General features: G+C 36.5%; 1 long non-coding RNA gene across 1 annotated transcript; it reads right to left on the bottom strand.

The window, feature by feature from the left end:
- Positions 1 to 12,923: 12,923 nt before the first annotated feature.
- On the bottom strand, positions 12,924 to 13,320 carry LOC137623670 (uncharacterized). Its single transcript, XR_011040605.1, has 2 exons — positions 13,151 to 13,320; positions 12,924 to 13,039 (listed from the first exon to the last, which is right to left on the bottom strand). It is a non-coding gene; the product is annotated as an uncharacterized lncRNA (long non-coding RNA).
- Between the last annotated feature and the right edge of the window lie 8,303 nt (positions 13,321 to 21,623).

Raw genomic sequence — 21,623 nt, 5'->3', positions numbered from 1 at the left:
GGAAGGAAGAAGAGATGGCACTTATCAGCAGTTCACCTGCAAGGGTTTCGCAATGTGACGGTGGATTCTCTATCCAGGCGAATGCCAATAGAGACAGAATGGTCCCTAGACGCACACTCATTCTCCTTCATCCTGTAAAAACTCCCGGAACTGCAGATCGACCTCTTTGCAACGAGCGAGAACAAGAAACTAACTCGATATGCAGCCCCATACGAGGACTCTTTGGTGGAGGCGACAGACGCCATGTACCTTGACTGGAACGAATGGACCAGGATTTACCTGTTCCCTCCAACCAATCTCCTACTGAAGGTCCTCAACATGCTGAGATCCTTCAAGGGAACAGCAGCTCTAGTAGCCCCCCAGGTGGCCCAAGAGCAACTGGTTCCCTCTGGTAATGGAACTGAAGCTGAGGCTGGTCCCTCCACCAAACCCAGCTCTATCCCAACAGGTTCAGAAGTCGACTATCTACACTTCATTCCTGAGATCCAAAAACGTACATCTCAAGATTTTCGTACCTTAACGGCCAAGAAAAGGTTGGCGATCTCAAAAGACAACATCAACTTTATAGAAGAATACAAGTCAAAGCCAACCAGAAGACAATACGAATTGTCTTGGAAGAAATAGGTTTCCTTCGTGAAAACAATGCAACCAGCAGAAATTTCAATAGATTTCTGCCTCTCCTTCTTTATATACCTTCATGAACAAGGCCTAGCTTCCACCACAATAACTGTGTGTAACTCAGATTTGACTAGACCTCTTCTTTATGCCTTTCAGGTGGACCTTTCAAAGGAAATCTTCAATAAGATTCCGAAAGCATGCGCTAGAGTCAAACCAGCTACCCCTCCGAAGCCCATATCATGGTCTTTGGACAAAGTCTTGCACAATGCTTCGAATTTGAACAATGAGGATTGTACCCTAAATGATCTAACACAAAAAGTAATATTCCAGTTTGCTATAGCTTCAGGGGCTAGAGTTAGTGAAATAGTGGCCTTATCCAGGAACGAAGGCCATATTTAGTTCACAGAAGAGGGAGAATTGAACCTTTTTCCCGATCCTACATTTCTCGCCAAAAACGAGCTGCCCACCAAAAGGTGGAATCCTTGGAGAATCTGCCCACTAAAGGAAGAGGTCTCTCTATATCCTGCAGAGTGTCGTATGGTCTATCTTCGAAGAACTTCAGACTTCAAGGAGGGACAGCTCTTCTGAGGCAAAACCTAAGGATCAAATCCATCCCTAAAACAACAGACGGCAAAACTCGCAGATCCTAACAGTAAACAAACAGGTCACGATCCTAGAAAAGTTGCTTTCTCGTTGAACTTCTTCAACGCATGGACTTTGATAGACTCCGCTCATATACGGGTTGGAAGTCATCCAGAGTCTTCTGTAAACATTTTGAGAAGCAAGTGCACGAGATGAAACACTTAGTGGTGGCAGCAGGTAGTGTTATAAAACCTGTCGTCTAGTGCTGCGATGAACAATGGAATGTTTTGGGACTTAATCGTGTATTGGGTGAACAGGTGGTAGCACCTTCGAGTGCAATACCTTTTAGTTAAATTATTACGGTGATTCATGAACTGTTCTATATAGGTGCAAAATCTAACTAATAACACCAGCCGTGTGAATATTTGTACACAGTGTTGAAGCACATCCAACATCTAAGTGAAATCAAACAATTTAATTTCACAAAATTTAGGGTCATTTACCAATGAACTAATATATGTAACTTCTCCTCTTACAGGTTATAATATATATATATATATATATATATATATATATATATATATATATATATATATATATATATATATATATATATATATATATATATATATACACTAAGATGTTCAAATTTACAGGATAGATTCTTTCTAGCGATACATTGCAAATTGTTTTTATATTTTGTCTAAATGAGAATAAAAAACTAAATAATTTATCTGCGTCTTCTTTGCCCTTAGAAGTACGAATGAAAGTGTCCAGAGCTTTTTATTTTCCTAAAATAAAATCTTGTATGTAAAATTTCTCAAAGAACAACCAGGTATTCTCAAAAAGTTTTCCTCTTGTTCTTACAGAAATACAAACTTTGAACCTTTATAGTCGAAGTCGACAATTTCCCTGCAGGGGGCAGGAAGCCCTAAGTTAGTTTCAAACTTAGCGGATATGACAAATAACGGTAATGTCATATATAAGGTCTAGGAGACCAGATAAGGAACTTGTTCAAAGTAAAGGCACTTATACAAACCTACAGATATAGTACTTTAAAGCAATTCTCTGGTAAACTTCCATCAGCAATACATGGCTAAGCCTAAAAAACGAATTTTGAGCAAAGTGAAAAATCTATTTTTGGCTGATATGGCCATGTCGTCCTGATGAATAATTGCTTTGACACGTGGTCTTCTGCAGTAGTCAACAAATGAAATTGGGTTGGACACATGGTCCAAGGGACCCAGAGACTGTGCTAGTCTCGAAAGCAGAAAATGATATGGAAAAACTGTACACACAAAACCACCGCTCAGAGTCCGAAATATCTAATACCCAGTTAACCTAATCAAGTTGAAAGTTGATCTAAACTAAAAAATGGGGGAAAACTAAGTGGCCACATAATGGTACCATCTTTGTCTTCAAAGGGCTGTTTACCGGATCGTTGCGCAGTTTTCACTTTACACTCTTGACTGGCTCACCCCAAGAGTCCTAACTTTTGACAGATATGGTTTACCAGAATCTTGTTCTTCCTTCTCTCCAGCCGGCAGGACTCCTATGTGAGGCTAGTTTTGGGAAGGCTGGGGGGTGGGGGTGGGGGTGAGCCAGAGGTGCAAGTATCCATTGACAGGCAGATCAGTCGGTCACTACGGCTTCCGAACGAATGCGGTGATGAGAGGGTCGAGAGGGATCACCTGGCTTCACCTTTCAGGACTAGTGGAGGTGCCATATCGGGACTTTAGGACAGGGCAATATATTGTTGCAAGGAGTGCATAGGAGGCAGGATTTTGCACAAAATACTCAGAAAATCTTGCTCCTCTAAGGGAGTTTATATTTATAATAATCTTACCTATTCTGGCTTTGCTAAAAAATAAGAGTTAAAATGAGATATAAGCAATGGGCTGGTGCGATAGGCATACATCTTAAAATCAACAGACCTTAATTGGTACTAAGAAATAAAAGCTGCATTAAAGACAGCTCCATTAGAAATTATATCTAAATCCAATTGAATATTTGATCTCGACCCAAGTAGTTTAAGGAAAGAACCAACATACGCCTGGGTAAGGCCTTTGTTATACGTATCTACGCTGTGACGTCACGAGCATGGCAAACGCTACTGTCAACAAGTTTAGTTGATTTAGAATAGTTTTCCCGATGTTTCGGTAAAGAAAACTTAATGTAGGAGAGAACCTTTGAGGGTTAGCTACAGTAATAGTAGAGAGCCTAAATACAAAAGGAAGAAGAGTGAAGAAAAATTCTTCACACCTTGGGGATAAAAGGGAGAAAAAAGGGAGAGAGGTGTTGGTTCCAGCAAATGTGAATCAACTACTTGTTAGTACGTGCGAGATAAACTTCCTGGAGGAATGAGTGAGTGAAGTCGTTCTTCACATCAACATCCGTTTAAAGTTAAGAAAATCAAATTGAACCAAGTTAAAGTTATGCATGAATGTGAATGTGGGGAAAACTAATCCCGCAGGCAATGCTTCACGGAAACGTTAAGATAGGCAAATGAACAGTGTTAACTTTAAAGGTACGATGCATTGGTAATCAAATGATTAAAATTACCCAATTCTTCCCACCTAAGGGGTAAGGACGGAGCAAACAAAATGTGATCCATTAAAAATCAAGTTCAGCAAAAAATCCGGCCAATGACAAATTAAAAATTATGGAGGTGAATCTCAATCTAGGTCTGACACCCAACATTTTACATGAAATGACTTTGCAAAGAGGTGACTGGCATAATGAAGACTTTGTATTAGTCGAGTGACGAAGGAGAAAAGTTACTTCATTCTCGGCGTTAAAATGTGAAAAATCATCTGATTCTAGTTGGAATGACAAATCGAGATGAACTAGGTCCAAGGAGACATCACAATTCTGACGGCAAGAGTCTTGGATGTTGCTTTGAAGGAAAACGTTTGCAAGAGGAGCATTAAAAGGGAAATTGATATTTAAAATGAGCTGAAGGATGTAAGGAGGATTGTAGCAACAACGTGACAAATTATAAAGGCAAAAATTAGATTTACGCTTGGAGGATAAAGCAAGGGATTGACCTGGCAAATCTGCTGTACGACGTGGGAAAAAACAGGTTTTGATCAAAGTGAAAAATATATTTTTGGGTGAGTGGGCATGTCATCCTGATGTAAGGGTTCCTATAAGTAGCCTTCTGAGGATATTTGCTACATTGGTACTCCCATAGAATTAAAACTAAAGGTCTCCAGGATTCCAGCTCCAGGCAACAGTATCCAATAAAGGATATCGTATGATATCAGGGGACGTATTCTAGATACGACACATGGCAATCTTCACCATGAATAGATTTAACACTTTGATGTAAGGGGGAAGAATGGCAAAAGGAAGGGGTGCCGTACTAAGTAACCTTTGGATCCCCTTCCCTACAGCTACTGCGACACCATTCCTATGCTTGCCGTTAAGCAGAAATGGCCACAGATAAAGTAATTTTGGGAGGGATCAGCAGAGGGGTGGGCTCCATCAGGACGACATGGCCCTCTCGCCCAAAAATAGATTTTTCACTTCGATCAAAATCCATTTTTTGGGCTCAGGCCATGTCTTGCTGATGGAAGCATGCTAGAGAAATGTCTTAAAATTACTATTAGATGTGGGTTTGTGTATGAGCCTTCTACCTTGAATAGATTCTCCTTATCTGGTCCACTAGACCTATATGTGAAAATTCACAGATCTCGCACGCATACCAAGCCTGGAGCCGGCTTAGTGCATCCTGCCCCCCGGCAGGGAAATGTCGATGTCAACAATAAGGATTCAAGGAACAAAAAGGGTAAAGTTGGAAATGTAATCTTTTAACTTACGTTAAGTATCTAAGGTCATGAATATCCCTTTAGAAAATAGTATTGTGTCTTCAAGAACCTAAACACCATAAAAGGTTTTAGTAAAACTCTATCATACTTTATTAGCTTATAACTGAGGGAGCAGTAATATGACGCAAATACGGTTAAGTATGTAATTATGCAACTAGATTATCAAAATGTAATTACAACAAAATATATATCTGATCCAGCATAAAACACATAGAACACATATTTTTCCGTGTAGAAAAACTATACAAATTACATTATCAAAACAATGCCACTCAATGGAAGATATGAAAACTAAATCTATCTGACGTAGTCAGATGTTCGAAAATGCATAAGACACCGTAACGCAAACGTTCACTCGTCCCTGATGAATTGATCAGATAGGCCTATAGTCAACAGTGTGTCAACCATAGCTGTGATCTGCACAAGTGGGTACGTATACCCACGCACCTGAAGCACTCTAAAGTCCCAAAACAGTCCACTGTTCATCGCAGCACTAGACGGCAGGTTTAATTACACTACCAGCCACCACCACAAAATGTTTTATCTCCTGTACTTGCTCACGTAATGTTTGTAGAAGGCTTTAGATGACTTTCACCTAGTGTACGAGCGGAGTTTTTCAAAGTCCATATGCTGAAAGAAGTTCAGCGAAGAAGCAACTTTTCTTGGATCGTGACCCATGGGTGTACTCTCAGGATCCCCCCTGCGAATAAAGAAGGTGAGCTTCTCTCTCAGTTGTTTTAAAGATAGGTTCAATCCTGAAGTCTTGCCTCTGAAGAGCTGTCCTCCTTTGAAGTTTGAAGTTCTTCGAAGATAGACCTTAAGACACTCTACTGAGCAGCTGGGGCTACCACCTCTGCCGTTCCTCTGAAGGATCTTAGCTTGTCGAGGACTTTTCGCAGGAGATTGCTTGGTCGAAACAAGTAAATATAATTCCATCTGTTCCAGTTTAAAGACAAGGCATCCTTCGCTTCTTCTTGAGGATCCAGGTAAGGGGCTACATAACGAGATAGTTTCTTGTTATCGCCCATTGCGAAGAGGTCGATCTGCAGTTCTGGGACTTTTCCCAAGATGAAGGAGAATGAATCTGCATCCATGGACCATTCTGTCTCTATGGTCTTTCGTCTGGATAGAGCGCCCACCGTCACACTGCGGATCCCTTGTAGATGAACTGTTGATAATTGCCATCTCTTCTTCCTTGTCAGGAAAAAGATTGCTAACATCACATGGTTGATTTGAGGTAATCTCGAGCCTTGTCGATTTAGACACTTTACTATCACCTCGTTGTCCAGGACCAACCTGATGTGGGTTGATCTATGAAGAGATAGTCTCTTCAATGTCAGGAATATTCCCATGGCTTCCAAAATGTTGATATGAAATCTTTTGAACTGGCGTGACCAAGTCCCTTTCACTTTCCTGTCGTGAGATTGACCTCCCCATCCTTCCAAGGAAGCATCCGTATGGATCACTACCGATGGTTGTTTTGGGAGCAGGGGAACTATCCACACTAGACTCTTGGCTGCGGACCATGGCTTCAATTGTCTGTGCAACAAGGCCGGAGTCAACCTTAGTTGATCCCTTCGAGCGTTCGATGCGTATTTCCTCCAGACTCCTGACGCATATTTTAAACGTGCCTTTAGTACTTAGTCTGTCACTTCTGCGAACTGTAGAGAACCCAAGACTCTTTCCTGTTGGTGTCTTGAAATCCTTTTGTAATGGATTAGTTTCCGAAGAGAAGCCGCTATCTCTCTCCTCTTCTTGGTTGGAATGGAAAGGTGGTGTGACTTTAAGTTCCATTGGATTTCCAACCACTGGAACTGTTGAGCTGGAGTGAGATGAGACTTCTTGCGGTTGATCTTGAAGCCTATATGTTCCAGAAACTGGATCACTTTTTGAGCTGACTGCAAACAAGAAATCTTGGATGCTGCTCATACCAACCAATTGTCTAATTAAGCTACCACTTGAACACCTTCGGTGCGTAGCTGCTGAACAACTGTGTCTGCTAGCTTAGTGACCAAGTCCCTTTCACTTTCCTGTTGTAAGAATGACCTCCCCATCTTTCCAAGGAAGCTTCTTTATGGATCACTACCGATGGTTGTTGTGGGTACAGGGGAACTATCTGCACTAGACTCTTGGCTGTGGACCACGGCTTTAATTGTCTCTGCAACAAGGCTGGAGTCAAACTTAGTTGATCCCTTCGAGCATTCGATGAGTATGGTACCCCAGTTAGAACGCCTTTCCATGTATTAACGCCTACAACTAACCTATCAAATCCTTTAAAAGAATGTATAAATGCGAGCAAAAGTCGTTTTGATATCCTTCGAAAGAATTTAGAAGAATCACAAATCATAATGAAAAGGAATCATGATAAAATAGCGAAGCCAACTAAAACTTATACGGTGGGTGATAATGTATACATACAGGTAAATGTACGTAAAGGACTCAATTATAAACTAACACCTAAGTTTGAAGCCCCATTTAACATTTTGGAAACATTAACGGCCAATAGGTTTAGAGTTCAAAACGTATCCCAACCCACTGATGAGAGAATCGTACCATTGGCTCACATAAGAAATTAAAATAAGAAGGAAAGAAGTGTGGGAAAGATTTTTATTTTTTTTTATTTTTTTGTAAATATAATATATTAAAAGTTTTTCTTCTTAATACAGGAGTAATTACATATATTTTTCTCGTTACAGTTTTCCAAGATGAAGTTTTTATTGTCCGTAGTGATATTGTTCGCTCAGACATTTTTCTCGTATGGGATGAGCTCTAAAACTAAAAGTATAGATTTTAAATATGGCACTATAGTTGAAAGACAAGAAGACGTTTTTATTACATCAAGTAACGTTGTTGTTGAAGTGCGTATGCAAGCAATTTTTCTCCCAGAGAATGACGTCACTAGCTTAAAGAGCGCCATTTCAAGGTTTGCTGTTTCATTAAATGAAATGCATAGAAGACATTTTCCTTTTAATACAGAGAGTTCCCTTACATCGACACTAAAAGTTGCAGAGATGCTATCAGACGACTGGCAAAATAAGACTTACGAGGCAGAATCTTTGGCTCGTGACCTTTTGATGTAGACTGTAGGACACGATAATCTTGAGAAACGTAAACCGTTTATTTTTGCTGCACTAAGCATCTTTGGTTCTATTGCAAGTTTAGGCTTAGGAATTTCCAATCATCTTAAGATTAGTAATCAAAATAAGAAAATTGAGTTTTTGACTCATGAAGACGAATCGATTATGTCAGAACTAAGGAATCAGTTAGCTTCAATCAATCAAATCATGGGTTTGGTAAATGAACATTCTAGTAATATCAATCAGAATATGGAAGTACAGGATTTGTTGGCAACGTTAACGTATTATGATTCAAAAATAGATCACATACATAATAGAATTGCACATTTCATTGAGAAATCAAAAGATTATGTGGAAGCTATCACTTTAGCGATTAAAGGTGTACGGTCACCCCATTTGTTGCCAATAAGAGACTTAACGTTAATTGTGGGGAACGGACGGGAAAAATTAGGTTATATTCCTTTGTTAAACGCACGTAGGTTAGAATTTTATTACAGCCTAATTACAGTAAGCGTTGAAAATCACAGGATTATGATTACAATTCCCTTTGATTCTTCCGATGCCTGGCAATCTTACAGGATATCACCATTTCCGACTTTCATTACGAATCACTCAAATCCAGTAATATCAAGTTTGACAGGACACGTATTGATTTCCCCAGACAAGGAAAAATATACGGTCATTAAAGATTTAAATCAATTACCTCACTATTCAGATGCAATGGATAAAAAAATATGTACAGCTGACTCATTTGAATTCCATAAAAACTTAAAGGGTTCATGCGAGTTAGGTATAGTGCTAGACGGTGCTCTCTCCCATACAAATGAAAATTGTCTGGATAGGCTTTATCCCTTTGACAATAATAAGTTCAATATCACGCTGAACAACGGCTCGTGGATACTATACGACAAGGCCGGCATCAATGTATCATGCCCGGACGGATCCACATCCTATTCCCAAATCTTCGTTGCAGCAGATGGTTGTATCGGGACGTCCCCGAATTATACGGTGCATGGAATCAAGACTATCATCAGAGAACGAGCCTACTTCGCGATCTTCACGTGGTCAACAACAATTCCATCTTTACCTCTGCCAAACAATGCACATATGGCTAAGCGGTTGATTAAATTGACCAAGATGGACCACCCGACACCGACTTATGAAGAACATCGATTTTACATACTACTAGCAGGAATTAGTGTTACGGTGATGATATTTATCGCCGGTAACATCCTTGTTTGGCGTAGGTTAAAAAGAAACAGTATTGAGATCAAACAGAACGTTTTGCCATGTCCAGATAAAACTCCTTATTTAATTCAATTTAAAAACGTTTGAAACTGGCCCCTTCATTGGAAAAGTGTTGCGCACGAAAGCAGTTAGTACGCTAGTAATATGTAATAGAAGAGACTATAGAACATTTGCATTTTAAAAAACATTTAAAAAACTTTTGAAAAATATATCATTTTTTCGGCATCTAATAAAATATATAAGCCTGAATGTTAAAAAAGCAGAATCTATGGGCATCTAATTAAATATATAAGCCCTATATATAAATATATATATATATATGTATGAAACCGTGGTACGTGTACGTACCAGGAGTTCGTGTTTGTGCACTAAAATTGTATCTTTACCAAGGTAACAAATATTTTTATTAGTTACCGTATTACAATAATCTATGTTTTTAACTAAGGTAACAACTATTCTTTAACAAAGTTACCGAATCATATGTATCTCAGTATTTTTTTCTTTTTTGGTACCATATAATTGTTTGCTAGCAATTTACCATATATGTGATCTGTATTTATCATGCATTTTTTCTTTGTTTTGGCAATATTTGTTAAGTATGCATTATTATTATTCTATAATGTGCCTATTTAAACATTCGTCCTCATTTGCTTATGGCTGAAGTTAAAAAAAAAGAAAAAAAAATAATATATATATATCCAGTCACACTCCTAGTAAACATATTTTGACGTATTGTTAAATTGTTAAAATTTAGGTAGCTGACCGAGCTAATGTAATATATTAGATATTACTTGATTAAAACACATGACCTACAGGTCATTGTGGAAGTAAGAGAAGTGTGAGAACTGCCATAGTCATATTCTAAGCAGGATGTGATTGCCAAACCTCAGCAATGTAACATTTTTCATGAAGAGTAAACACAACCAAGTCCCGTGAGAAAGAAGTTGTCTGTGAGAACGGAACAAGTATCTTCCGGTATTAATGTTGTGTTTACTATAAATGCATAAATGCTGAGATAACTGAGGAGACTTTAGTATGAAATTGGATATTTGTATCAGTTCACTTTACGATGTCATACGGAATGGTCATCCGACCAAACCAGCTATACTCCTGTGATGGAGATGTTAACACTGTTCTTAAAGAATAAACTATTTTAAAGTTAACTTACTTAGACTTTACTTGAAGATGTAACATACCAACTCTCATCTATAACACATTAAAGATGACATTTGAAGAGAACCCAAATGTGTGTTAACTACAGTAGCATACTAATATATATATATATATATATATATGTATATAAATATATATATATGTATATATATATATATATATATATACACACATTAGTAAACCCATGACCCAAGGGATCATTGGAGAGTTGGATTGTGACAACAGCCATATCAGGATGTGAAAATAGACTAAGCTAAAGCATTGCATAGGTAAACATTTATCTATGTCTCGTAAACATGTCACAAGCCTCCCATGAGAAACAGTTGACCTATCGATCCCTACCGGAATCACCTGACTTCCGGCTATAAGGCTACGTGGTTCTATGTCTTTGTATTTGTAATAAATGCTGAGATAACTAATACTACGTTATCGACGCGAGCTTATTGTGAAGTAGTTCTATTCATCTTTTCATACGGAATGGTCATCCGTCCAAACCATCCATACTCCAGTGATGGAGCTAACAATAAATTGTTTAAAGTTAACTTAAACTTTGACTTATTCCAAGAAGTAACCTACAAGTCTAATAATTCTATATCACATTGAAGAGACATGAGATGGAACCATGATGTGTGCGTATAACATTCTCACACTAACAATTGGTGGCAGCGATTACAACTATAACATCCAGCGATTACAACTATAGCAACTAGCGATTTCAACCTATAACAATCAGTGGTTACAACTGTAATAATTAGCAGTTACAACAGTAATAAATCTACAATTACAAAGAAGTATCTACGTCTACCGAAGTAATGAACTCATCAAATATCAGCTATGAATCAGATATAAACTGAGGAACAGGATCTTCAATCATCATACATCATTAAACATCCTGAGTATACAAAGAAATGTCCTTCATCTATAACAACGTTTAATGAACGACTTTCGTCACAAACATTCAAGAATCACATCGGGAAGAGAAACATTCATCGAATAACAAAACGCACGATGAGAAGCCATGCCGAAGGTCATCAAGTCAGCTAAACCCTTGCAAAACGAGAGAGAGAGAGAGAGAGGACGTGACGTCATCGGATCAAAACAATCTTCGCGTAAATATACTAAAGCTAAGTACATCCTTTATTCATTCAGGTTTTTTTCAGTGAAGTGTTTTATGTCATGAGTCGATCGTCCATTATTGCTGGGGTGAGTTATGTGTGATCTTAATCTTCCTTCGTTAAACGAATCTATATTCAACTACGAATTCTCGTCTGCTGAATTTTTTTTTTCTCTTTGTGTTAATTCCGTTCTCTTTCAGAAGTTCTCGGGAAATATCTTTGTCACATTAACTGTCTTATTATCATAATTTTAAGGGACTTTGTTATAATCTGCAAAACATCTTTATTGTATAATGCATATGCGTTTACCGCAGTGGACGTCTGTATTCATATAGAGATTTTGATAGGATCGCAAGGAACCGTAGAGATAGGAAAAAAAAGAAAGTAAACATGAGGTCTCCCGTGAATCCCAGTGACCCCACTGCCGGACACAGTACCCCCTAGTTCCATTGTAACTCTAGTGAGTGCAAGATCAGCTATTGTTCCTTTTCAAGGTCGGGTCAATGGTTCCTGCCTCAGAATGTCGAGTCATGGATCTCGTCAGTAGATGCTCATTTAAACGCAAATCGCATCACAGACCCATCTGTACAATATCAAGAAGCTAAAAGTTTCATAGACTTTGCTAAAGGGGATGCAAGCGCGTATCTCATAGGAGTCTCTTTCCAAGAGGCAGTTGCATGGGACGATTTCAAAGTTAGGCTACGTGCAATATATGGTGGTGAGGAAGCTTTAATGAAGTTATAACATTAAGAAATACACCTAATCAAGCCTCTATGACTCAGCTTAATGTTATAGAATGGGCGGCTCTCATTGCTGACCGGCTGAATGAATATTAGGATATTTTAGGTAATTCCACATGAATTACAGTAGATGACATCGCCGTGAAAGATTTCTTACGGCTAATGTATTTAATTTGCATGACAATTATGTTGCCGGAAGCTTTAATGCGGTGTTTTGATAAAAAGCTAACGCCCGAACATACTGAATTAGATGTATATAAACCGATAAAAAACACATGTCTAAGTGTACTGACCTTCATCCCTTGCTTACTCAAGTTTTTTGCAAAAAATTAAACTAAGCCACAACAAGTAAACGTAGTTAATAATAATAGAGCTGCAGGGATGACTTGTTATAATTGCAAACGTTAAGGTCACTTGATTGCAGACTGTAGGACGCAATTTTGTTCGATTCATAACAGTTCATATACAGAAAACGAAATCGATAACACAACATATATATTTTAAGGTGGTGAAACATGGAGGTAAAAATAAAATACAAAACTCAATTCAGTATTTTAATAAAAAAGTATAAAGTACGAACAATCCTATTGAATTAACAATATCCTCTTTAGTTTCAATGACCTTTCTGTTATCGGCTATCGACTCTGCATCATAACCTGTAAGTTTAGACAGTTACATTATAAACAAAAATTACCACTGAAGGCACAAACGTTAATATGAAACTATATCGTTTAATCTACGGGCAATACATAAAAATTCTTAATTACCAATCGAGGATAAATTGGTCAGGTTACAATTACCGGTCGTTACTGTACCCAGGTAAGCCTACCACACCTACAATGAACAAGAAGGAAAGGGAACTAATTACAGGTAGACCAACAATGTCAAATATTTTCAAATAAATAATATCGACATATAATATCAGTAACTAATTAATAACCTACCAGCGGAAAACAAACACCATCCGGTATAATGGGCTAAGACTGATCGATACAATCCAACTGTAACACTAGCACTCGCAGAACTGTACGAGAAAAAATAAAGTAACAAAACTATTACGGATGCACAATACATGAAAAGTTTTACGTAACTTGTCCTTACAGAGTTATTTTATTGTTATTTTAGGTCACGTCAGGACTTCTGAAACCTCAACTAAAAGACACTAATGGCCTTACCTTAGCTAAAGGGCGAAGCATGTATGGCTTAAGTGAAGGATTTTATATCAATCATGCGCTCCGTGCAAGATGCAAAGTCCAGAGATGGGGAGAGAGAGAGAGTGAGCCTGTATTTAGCAAAGAGCCATCTTCAAAATGAAAGCACAAACGTCGACAGGATCCATTTGTAGTAAATGTCTTCCACTCAACAAGTCTGTTTAGCGCTCTTCATAGCAGCCTCAGTACCCACGGTGTCCAAAAGTGAAAAGCGAGAGTGAACCCCTTAAGCTACACTCTCCGTTGAAGTAGCAGAATTCACTGACGACCATTTCTCCGCCGTGTCACCACGTTAGCTCGGAAACCAAAACAAAGATTAGTTCCCGAGAATTGTTGCTTGTCTTGGTCCTTAAGACCACCCAACAACAGATAAGGCCATTATGCAAATTAATTTAAAATTACATTCCAAAAAGCCTGTAAAGACATTTTACAAAAAAACAGTCATGCACACAGAACATATAACAAAAAATTACCCCACTCAAGTCCACACAAAACTGCGTGAGAAATTAGAAAAAAAAAATTTTATACAGAAAAATAAATTATATTTATTTTTGTACAGTTCAATCCATTCATATAGTCGATGCTTATCGCTTAAATCAAAAGCAGAATCATAGAAACACACAAACAGTTCCATATGGAAATAAAAAGTAAAATCCTCAGTTTAACAAAAAGAAACAGGCGAACGGCAATGTAGTTTAAAATTAAAAAGAAACAGATAGTGCTTCAAGTAACACTGTTCCTAGGCCGTCTAGCCAGAACTCGCAAAGTCAGACGAATTTTCAGTGTGCAAAGCAATGCAAATACCACATAAATAACTCTATTGGGGAAGCGAGTGATGTTGGCTCATTGATATCAACATCTTTTGTATCAAATAATCCATTTTAATAATTTATCAGATCATTGTGAGGCAATAGATTTTCCTATGAAACACACGGCCAAATCCAATAAATCAGTGCAGGTTCCCATAGATTTGAAACAAATTCACGCAATAATAAGCCAGAATGAGTTACGACCAACATTATATGCTGTAAATTTAGAACACCGATCCTTCACATTATTTTTTTGACTCTGGTAGTCATGTAATATCATGCAATTGTTATTTTCAAACTTCCCTATAGAGAAGCCCGAAGTAAGGCTCTCAGGTATAGGAAATAATGAATTAAATGTAATAGGAGTAACTCATGTTCAGTACAAGGTCGGTAATCGCAACGTTTGCTGATAACCTTTATCGTTGTACAAAAACATTGATATATATCCAGCTGTAATTATAGGATACCCATCTATGGGCACTCAAAACATTACCTTAGCCCCTGCCAAACACGGCGTGTATATCAAAGGAAAATTCTATAAGTCTTCTAATACCTTAAAATCAGTTTTGGATAAAAAGGAGATGAACAAATAAATACAGTAACATACGTTGAAGAACCAATCACTTGTCTCATAATTCAAGAAATAATATACGAGACCCAACAGAATTCTCGTTCACCCCGTAATATCATCTTGCATGCAATCTAGTGCGAGTAAAGAAAACTTTGCCGGGATCTGAAATATTAGTCCTTTCCGACATTTTGAAAACTAACGGATCGTCCATCACACAAGCTATTTATACAGTCGGCTCATGACGACAATGTAATATTGAAGTCTGTACTCATTTGTATACCACTTTAGTAATTAACAGAAATCAACATATCTAGGATGTGGAAGTTTATAAACATCGCATTCTTACCGTCGCTGATATCAATCACGCTCAATCAGTTGCGGATGAATCCCTTTTGCAATCTATAAAAATTAAAATCAATAAAGATATTCAATATGAGGAAATTCAGCGAAAATTTTTTGGTCTTTTAACTAAATATCATGATGTTTTCTCCACTAGGGATGGATCCTTAGGTAAAACGGATGTCATAGAACAAAAAATAAGGTTAAAAGACAAGCAGAAAATTATCTATGTACCCTCGTTCAGACTCCCTATGAAATTCCAGAATGAGATAAATGAAGAAGTAGGTATAATGCTTGAAGAAGGAGTCATTAGGAAATCGAACAGCCCTTATAATTTTCCATTAATAGTTATACCCGAAAAAAGATCGAACATTGCGTTTCTGCGTAGACTTTGCTCGCTTAAATGAGGAAACGATTCCTCATCGATTCCCAGTGCCATGTACTGACGATATTTTATCTTTGCTAGGTCAGAACAAATATTTTACCAGTTTGGACTTACTTAAAGGCTTTCACCATATATCATTAGAAGAAGAGAGTATCCCCATACACTGCCTTCAGCACAGCCAGGGGACATTATTAGTTTTTGCGTATGCCTTTTGGTTTACGTTGTGTTCCCATAACATTTACCAGAATGATCAACATAGTGTTTGGGGACTTATTAGGGGACATATTGCATGTCTATATGGACAACCTTGTAATCTTTTCTAATACCTTAGAAGAACATCTACGTAAACTGAAACTAGTGCTAATTAGACTAAGACAGCATAATTTAAGGGTAAAGATTAGTAAGTGGGAATTCCTCAAAATAAAATTAGTCTATTTAGGTATTACGGTGTCTAGTCAAGGTCTTAAAGTAGTCCACGATAAGGTGTCGGCTATCCATAACTTTACGATACCTACTAATGTCAAGGGAATACAGCAATTTCTGGGGTGTAGTGGGTATTACAGGCGTTTTATACACAATTATTCAATAATAGCCGCTCCCCTAACCGTTCTTACGAAGAAGGGCGTAGATTTCATAAGGTCTGAGCAGCATCAACAGGAGTTTGATACCTTGAAAGATGAACTGTGTAGTTCTCCCATATTAAAATTTCCTGACTTCGGTAAGGAATTCTTCATTGCAACAGACGCCTCAGACCTAGGAGTAGGTGGGGTATTGCTTCAGCACTATAACAAAAAGTTTTTCCCGAGAGTTTTTTATTCTCGAAAACTGAGACCATCCGAAAGTAAATATGCAGTAATAGACAAGGAAGGGCTAGCTATTGTTAATTCACTACTGTAGTGCATTTTAAGTTCATAATATACGGTTATCCCCTCAAGGTTCTAACAGATCATAAGCCCCTAACCGACTTCTTTAAAGGCTTTAGTCACAGCCCCAAACGAACTCGATGGCATTTGATCATCCAAGACTTTGGCGCGAGGATAGGGTATTTACCTGGGAAAGCAAATATCATCGCTGACTCTTTATCACGCAACCCCGCGTCATCTTGTACGGAACCATTAGCTGAAATAATAGATATATCAACATCCATGCTTATTGTTAAAACTGTATCTGAACAGAAAGACCTTAGCTTGAGCGCTGAACTAATACAGACTGAGCAAAGAAAAGATCAGCAATGAGAAAAAATCATAAATGCTTTGAACAGCAATCCTAAGGAAAAGGAATATATAAAGTATACGCAGCAGAATTATATAATCAAAGATAATACTCTGTGTAGATCCGTGACAAGGAAGACCCGCAATACACCACAGGTGACTAACGACCAGGTAGTGGTACCAATATCACTTATACCCACTGTCCTAAATTGGTTGCATGCAAATCCATTGCATGGCCCCCCGGGGTTCTCCATAATGTTACAGAAAGCCAAATCATTATTTTATTGTCATACGATGCTTACAGATATAAAAAAGCACATAGCTAATTGTCGCACTTCTCAGGAAAACAAAGGGCACACGAAGACACCTGTCAGCCTAGGGGCCTCTCCTGTGCCCAATCAACCCTTTGAAAGAGTACACTAAGATTTATTAACAGGGTTTTACAAGTCAGACAGAGGAAATAAGCACCTCTTAGTAATTATAGATGCTTTGACTCGATATACAGAACTGATAGCGCTTAAAACTAAAACCGCGAGTGCTACATTGGTAAAAAATGGAATTCCACACATGATAATCTCTGGCTCGGGTGGAGAATTCAATAATCATTTCCTTAACTCATTGTGTGAATACCTTGTCATAAAGAAAATCAATACCATGATATATCACCCGGAGTCGAATGGGCTAGTGGAAAGAGCTAATAGGAAGGTTTTAAATATATTAAGAGTTACACTAGGGGGATCAGACCCCAACTGGGATATTGCCATACCTGCAGTACTAAGTACTCTGAAACACTCACGTCATGTATCTATTAAAATTTCGCCGCACGAGGCACTGTACGGTACCCCAGCTAGAATGCCTTTCCATGTATTAATGCCTACAACTAATTTATCAAATCCTTTAAAGGATGCTATAAATGCAAGTATAAATGGTTATAATATCCTTCGAAAGAATCTAGAAGAATCACAAATCATAATGAAAAGGTATCATGATAAAATACCAAAGTCAACTAACACATATACCGTGGGTGATAAGGTATTCATACAAGTATATGTACGCAAAGGACACAATTACAAACTGACACCTAAGTTCGAAGGCCTGTTTAACACTTTAGAAACATTAACGGCCAATAGATTTAGAGTTCAAAACGTATCCCAACCCACTGATGAGAGAATTATACCTTTGGGTCACATAAGAAATTAAAATAAGGGATAAGGAAGTGAGGGAAATTTTTGTATCTATGAAACTTGTATAATATTTGTATGTAAACATTTTTTTTTCTTAAAACAGGAGTAATTACATATATTTTTCTTATTGCATGTTTCCAAAATGAAGTCTTTATTGTTAGGAGTGATATTGTTCGTTCAGACATTTTTTCGTGTGGGAAGAGCCCTAAAACTAAAATTATAGGTTTTAAATATGGCACTATTGTAGAGAGAACAAAAAACGTTTTCATTACAGCAAGTAATGTAGTTATAAAAGTAAATATGCAAGCGATTTTCCTCCCAGAGGATGACGTCACTAACTTAAAAAGCAACCTGTCCAGGTTCGCTGCTTCATTAAATGAAATGCATCAACGTCATTTTCCTTTTAATACAGAGTTCGCTTGCACCAACATTAATCGTTGCAGAAATGTTATCATACGATATGCAAAATAAAACTGACGAGGCAGAAGCTCTGGCTTGCGACCTACTGATGTGGACTGTGCGACACAATAACCTTGAAAGATGTAACCCGTTTATTTTTGCTGCACTAAACATCTTTGGATCTGTTGCAAGTTTAGGCTTAAGAATTTCAAATCGTCTTAAAATCAGAAACATGAAAACGAACCAGTTTTTTTCAGAAGTGAGGAATCAATTAATAAAATAATGAACTTTGTGAATGAACATTTTAGTAATATCAGTCAGATTATGGAAACATAAAACTTGCTGGCAACGTTAACGTATCATAATTCAAAAATAGATCATATCCATACTAAAATTTCACATTTTATTGAGAAATCAAAAGACTATGTGGAAGCTATTACGTTAGCAACTAAGGGTGTCTTATCACCACATCTTTTGCCAATCAAACACCTAACGTTCATTTTGGAGAACGGACGGAAGAAAATGGATTATGTTCTTTTGTTGAATGCTCATAAGTTAGAATTTTATTATAGATTAATATCAGTAAGTGTTGAAAATTACAAGATCATGATTACAATTCCCTTTGATTCTTCTGATGTCTGGCAAGCATACAAAATATCACCATTCCCAACTTTCAGGACGAATAACTCAAGTCCAGTGATATCCAGTTTGAAAGGACACGTATTGATTACCCCTTATAAGGAAACATATACGGTCATTAGAGACTTAGATAAATTAGCTCACTGTTCAGAAGCAATGAATAATAAAGTAAGTACAGCTTACTCCTTTGAATTCCATCATATATCAATGGATTCATGCGAGTTAGGTATAGTGCTAAACGGTTCCTTCTCCCATACACATGAAGATTGTCTGGAAAAACTTTATCATTTTGACGATAATAAGTTCAATTACAGACTAAACAACGGCTCGTGGATACGATACGACAAGGCTGACTTCAGTGTATCATGCCCGGACAGATCCACGACCCACCCTCAGGTTTTCGTTGCAGCTGACGGTTGCATCGGGACGTCCACGAATTACACAGTCCAAGGGATTAACACTATCATCAGGGAACGGGCCTACGTTGCGAATTTCACGTGAACCACTACAATCCCATCCTTACCTCTCCCATACAGATCATGGGTGGCTAATCTGTTGATGAAACTAGCCGAGATGGACCACCAGTCACCAATTTATGCAGGGGTGAATCTTCATTCCTACGTGTCGCTGGCATCAATCTGCGTTACGGTTGTGATTCTTATCGCCGTTAACATCTTTGCTTGGAGTAGGGTGAGGCAAGAACAGGTGGAGCTCCAGAAGAACGTTTTGCCACGTCCAGACAACACTCCTATTGCATTGAAAGCATTTGCATTTAGAGAAGTTTGAAATAGGCCATTTCACTTGACTCGAGGGGAAATATTGTCTGGAACTGAGAAATGTGTGAAAGGCGGTCTGTACATTTGTAATATGTAGTTGAAGGGACTCCAAGACAATGCATTTTTTTTATATATATAAACAGTTTAAAAGTATCTTTTTGGCACTTAATAAAATATCTAAGCCCTATATATATATATATATATATACATATATATATACATATATACTGTATATATATATATATATATATACATATATATATATATATATATATGTATATATATATGTATATATATATATATATATGTATATATATATATATATATATATTTATGTAGATGTATATATATATATATATATATATAGATATATATATATATATATATTTATGTAGATGTATATATATATATATATGTATATATATATATATATATATTTATATATATATATATATATATGTATATATATATATATATATATGTATATATATATATATATATATATACACATATATATATGTATATATATATTCATATATATATATATATATATATTTATATGTATATATATATATATATATATGTATATACATAAATGCATATATACATATATATATATATATATATACATATATATACATATATATATATATATATATGTATATATAAATGTATATATATATATATATATATGTGTATATATAAATGTATATATATATATATATACACACATATATATATATATATATATATACATGTATATATATATATGTATATATATATATATATATATATATATATATATATATATGTATATATATATATATATGTATATATATATATATATATACATATATACATATATATATATATATATATACATATCTATATATGAAACCGTGGTGCGTGTACGTACCAGGAATTTTCATCTTGTGCACATTAATATTAAATTTTATGTATTTATATCTTCACCAAGGTAACAAATATTCTTAATCAGTTACTAATGAACAATCATATCAATTTGATGTAATGATATCTTTACCAAGGTAACAAATATTCTTAATCAGTTACTAATGAACAATCATATCAATTTGATGTAATGATATCTTTACCAAGGTAACAAATATTCTTAATCAGTTACTAATGAACAATCATATCAATTTGATGTAATGATATCTTTACCAAGGTAACAAATATTCTTAATCAGTTACTAATGAACAATAATATCAATTATAATATATCTGTATCTTTAACAAAGGTAACAACTATTCTTTAACGAGTTACCAATTAATATGCACGTGTTCAATTTTTTTTTATACCTCATAATTATTTGCTAGCAATATTCCATATATAGCATACATGGATCTGTATTTTCAATGCTTTTTTCTTTGTTTTTGAATAGGTCCATTAGGTATGTATTTGTTTTTTACATATACCTTTTTTGCATATTCATTCTTAACTACTTGTTTATGACTATGACTAAAATATATATCCAGTCACACTCCTAGGAAACATATTTTAATGTAACTTTTATTGTTCAATGCTTGAAGGTAGCTGTCCCAGCTAAAGTGATATATACATTTGTAAACACATGACCAAAGGGATCATTGGAGAGTTGGAGTATGACGACGACCATAACAGGATGTGAAAATACACTAAGCTAAAGCATTGCATAGGTAAACATTTATTTATGTCTTGTAAACCTGTCACAAGCCT

Source organism: Palaemon carinicauda, chromosome 30 (assembly GCF_036898095.1).
Source record: "Palaemon carinicauda isolate YSFRI2023 chromosome 30, ASM3689809v2, whole genome shotgun sequence".
NCBI classification, from domain to species: Eukaryota; Metazoa; Arthropoda; class Malacostraca; order Decapoda; family Palaemonidae; genus Palaemon; species Palaemon carinicauda.
The sequence above is the reverse complement of the archived record's forward strand: the minus strand, read 5'-3'. Positions and strand labels throughout refer to the sequence as shown.